Source organism: Neolamprologus multifasciatus, unplaced genomic scaffold, assembly GCF_963576455.1.
Source record: "Neolamprologus multifasciatus unplaced genomic scaffold, fNeoMul1.2 scaffold_5, whole genome shotgun sequence".
NCBI lineage: Eukaryota > Metazoa > Chordata > Actinopteri > Cichliformes > Cichlidae > Neolamprologus > Neolamprologus multifasciatus.
In genome coordinates, this window is record NW_028181986.1 from 447,506 (window position 1) to 451,676 (window position 4,171).

General features: G+C 42.0%; 1 long non-coding RNA gene across 3 annotated transcripts; it reads right to left on the reverse strand.

Annotated features, from left to right (window-relative positions):
- Nucleotides 1-1,476: 1,476 nt before the first annotated feature.
- On the reverse strand, nt 1,477-4,163 carry LOC146490349 (uncharacterized). 3 transcript variants are annotated; one of them, XR_014872816.1, is made up of 4 exons: nt 3,343-4,163; nt 2,604-2,763; nt 2,033-2,158; nt 1,477-1,954 (listed from the first exon to the last, which is right to left on the reverse strand). It is a non-coding gene; the product is annotated as an uncharacterized LOC146490349 (long non-coding RNA). The 3 variants fall into 3 exon arrangements; XR_014872815.1 differs by having other exon boundaries at nt 1,477-2,158; XR_014872817.1 differs by having other exon boundaries at nt 1,477-2,192.
- Between the last annotated feature and the right edge of the window lie 8 nt (nt 4,164-4,171).

The window sequence follows — 4,171 nt, forward strand, 5'->3', positions numbered from 1 at the left end:
AGCCCTGACGTTCTGACATTTATCACACAGTTAGAACAAATGTCTGCTGATGACTTCATCTCATGAAACGACTGATAGATGTCAATTCATTGATCAGCTGAGCTGCTGCTGCTGATCTTCATCGTCACAGAAACATTCAGCTTGTTTCAATCAGTAAATAACTCCCACTACTCTCAGTTTGAACTGTTCCCACTCAAAATGCTGTGAGAACAATGATCATTGTAGAACTTCACAAACATCACGTGTTGTTTTCCACATGTAAGATCAGCAAACATACAGAAACTTCCTGTTGCCACACACGGCCTCTAAAATCTCTTCCACGGTTTCTGTCTGAAGTCCACTCTCTGTGTCGGATCCACAGGAAACAACAAGATCTTATTAACATGGTTCTCAATGTGTCTCCTTACAAAAAGTCCAACCAATGAACAAATGTGTGTATTTGTGGAGGCTGAACAAAAGCATGACACATTTCTCTGTTTCTATAAACTGGTGTCAAACACAAATATGAAGAGTTTCATTGACAGACTCCAAAATGCCCCCGCAGTGAATCAAAGGGAAATCCTACAGTGTGGCCAGAGAATCTTAATGGCTCCAACATCAACACATCCACAATGTTGGATCCAGTTCTACCTCACAGAGTTACTAAGACACACCCTCTGCCAGCATTACAACAGCTCCACCTGCTTCACCTGCCTCCTCAGCATCTGTACACCTGAAGAGAAAAGAAAGGCTCCAAAAGCTCAAATCTACAAAGGATTCATGAAGTTTCATCCAACAATAACATGTTTGCCTTCCACAGTGTGCTGTTAGACACCACTGTACCTCTGCCATTTCAAAAAGAGCAGCTTGCTAACATTTTGGCTCCAAACACTTTGTGTTTAAGTTCCTAATCTTTGTTTTCTTTGTGAACAACATCTGGAGCTTTTTGACTCATAGAAACATCATTTTGTTCTTTAGATGACAGCAGATTGGGACTGAATAATCAATCACTATCAAACCAATAAAGACAAAAATGCTGATTTTACAGGAACTTTGTTGGAGAAGCTGTAAAGACATGAAACTGGTGGAGATCCCAAACCAGTTGATAGTGCTGATTATTCCAAATAAAGCTGTTTTCATTTGAGATGAAATGACTTTCTGTCCTGATATATAATAAAGATGTTAGTTGTTTTTGAGCCCCTGTATTAAAAGTAGTTTAAAGTCAGCTTGAGTTTGATGTCTTTATGTCAAAGCTGCTCATGATGTTGAGCTGCTGATGGAATAAAAACAGTGAAAAATCTCCTCAATATAAAAGCATGTAGTCCAGACTTAAATGTAGCCTATTGTTAGCTGAGGTCCACACACAGTGTTTGACAGTGTAAACTGTGTGAAAGGGCTGCTGGTGGAGCTCACTAGGATGAGCAGGTGACCATGTGCCACGAGGTGGAGAGCAGCTGGCCTGGCTTTGATTCTGACCACGCCCCCTTTCTCTCCCCCTTTGCTTTGCTGTCACTTATCTTCACTGCTCTGTCCAATAAAGCTGAAAAAGGCCCCAAATCAAAGAAATCTGCCTGCAGCCTCTGAAATGTCTTCTGTTTCCTTCCCGACGGCTTTTTCACCGTCAGCCCATCAGACAGTCCAGCAGCATTTATGATGATGTCACGATGTTGAAGAGACTGCTATGGTGGCCTCCCATGACCCCCAGCCTCATCTACACTGAGATGCAGACATTTGAAAACATTCAGCACACAACTGAATAACAGTCCAACACAACAGTCTGTGTACAGACACACACTGAGCTTTCATATAGTCAAAGGAGTCAATCAAACACAGCTAGTTGAGTCATTTCTCTGTGAGTCTAAAGTGAATCTAGTATTTGAAAGTCCACTTCCTGTATTTGTTGTTGAAGACTTCTTCAGCTTCTTCTCAAGGACATCAGCTGCTTGTTTGGCAGCAGAGGCAGTTAAGAAGCTTCCTGAAAAACACTGAACAGTGAGTTAACTGTGGCATATGACAAATTCAGCTTTCTATGTGCAAATGTGTCTGTGTCAACCTTTCAAATGCTGTTGAATCCAAAACATCAGCGGCTCCTTGGCTGCTCACTTCATGCACTTCTGTCTTTGTGACAGTCCAATGACATCACAGCTGTTTCCACCCCCAGTGTCTCAGGACTGGACACCTTTAAACATGTCGAGGATCAAACAGCCGTCCAGCTAAACACACATGAAACTATCAAAGCTGACAATCATTCCAATAACATCTAATGGTACATATATATAGACTCAGCACTACAAGGAAATGGCTCTCAGCATCTGGCTGTGGGAACAAATGAGTCCCTGTTTGTGTTCAGATTGTGTGCATGTTTTAGACGTGTGTCACATGTAGAAACACAACAATCCCACAATGACACAAAGATTGGTTTGACACAACTGTGCAGCTGTAAGTTGTTTCTAATGATTCATTGAAGCTCTTCAAACATTCTGGAGACGATCAGTACATGAATCTGTTCAACACGACAACAATTTGACTTCAATGTGAACGTTTGCCATTAAATAACCTTCTTCATCCAGCTGACAGCATCCTTCATCCTATGATATTAACAGTTCCTCCTGTTGATGACAAACCTCTGACATGATCTGCTTGAGGAGCTTTTTCATGTGAAGCTCTCTGAGCTCAGGGCTAAGTTGCTGTGTTTCATCTTTAAGAGCTGCTGCCTCCTCGCCGGACTTGTTCTTCTCTTCTTCTCCTAATGACACCATTTCTGCTTCATATCTTTCACTGGGCCTAAAACAGATGAAGAGTAGATCTACTGCTGTTCACTGTCTGTGTCAATATGGAGAAATATGCAAAGACAAACACAGCACATACAGAGAAATGTAGACAGGATGTGCAGCCAGTGCAGTAAATGGTCTAAATATCAGCTCTTTAGAAAATGATCCTGATGAACATGAAACTAACATCCAATGAGAAACACAGCTTCCTTGTTTCATGTCCAATAACAATCAATGAAGAGCTAATAAAGAGCTATTCTATTGTAAAATGCTGAGATGATTATTAGACAGAACCCAGCGGCTCACCAAAAGCCTGCATTGAAAATCTATATGAAAGTAATCTATGCTCATATATGTTAAAATCCTTTAACTGTCACTGTGTTTTTCATCTGTGCTCTTGTTGGTTGGACAAGTTTGTAAATGACAAAGAGCTCAGTGGACTTTGAATCCATCAAATCCTGTTAGATGTTTGGATTGTTTTTCCTTCACAGCTTTGTGATGAAGGCTAAAGAACAGAGATATGAACTATTGCCAATATGAATCCTGATGGCATGACGTGGGCATAGACCCACCAAAGCAACACTCAGCTCACCTCATTCCAGGCGCTTGTCTGCTGGAGACCATGAGCTTTGTTAGTCACACATTAGCACCGTGGTAGGAAACAGCCTCCATCATTTCATTAGATCTGAATTTGGACTGTTTCCCTCTGGATGAACCAAGTCTGTCAAATCTATTGATCCAACACAAACAAACACATTGGCTCACAGTCAGATGGGCTTTGTATGGATGGTGTAACAGGGGGCTGGGAAAGGATGCTGAAAGCTGAATATAATACAGAACAATAACAGGACATATAATCATGTAGCAAACATGATCTTCAACAGGCACACTTCTATTATTCATGATCACAAACACAAAGAACTTGTGCAGCCCTGATATCAGCCCTAATATATGAGTGTGTTTGCCCAAAGATTGAAACAGCATCAACATGACAGCTGTAAGAAATCTTCTCTCAGCCTTGGTCAAAGGAGCTTGCAAAGAAAAGCGTCTGGACTTCTTTACGTTACTTGAAGACGTTTCACCTCTCATCCGAGAAGCTTCTTCAGTTCTAAGGTCAAATGGTGGTTTGAAAGAGGAGTGAAAGAAGCATCTATGTCCACTGTGAGCGACCATCTTTGAACAGAGGCGGTGGTTTACGACACCAACTGTCTGCCATCTATAATCCAGTTTTGAGTTCCTCCCCAGACGCCTTAACGCCCACTCACATCCTGGGCCATCTGACCTCAGGAAATCACATGATAAGGTGGGGCCAGGTTTCACAATGAACTCACCCGAAACTCTGGCTGATTGGGACCCACACCCAGTTTCACACCTTGGCTCAGGTGATTAGAGGATCATCAGGGGGTCCTTTTGTCCCTCTG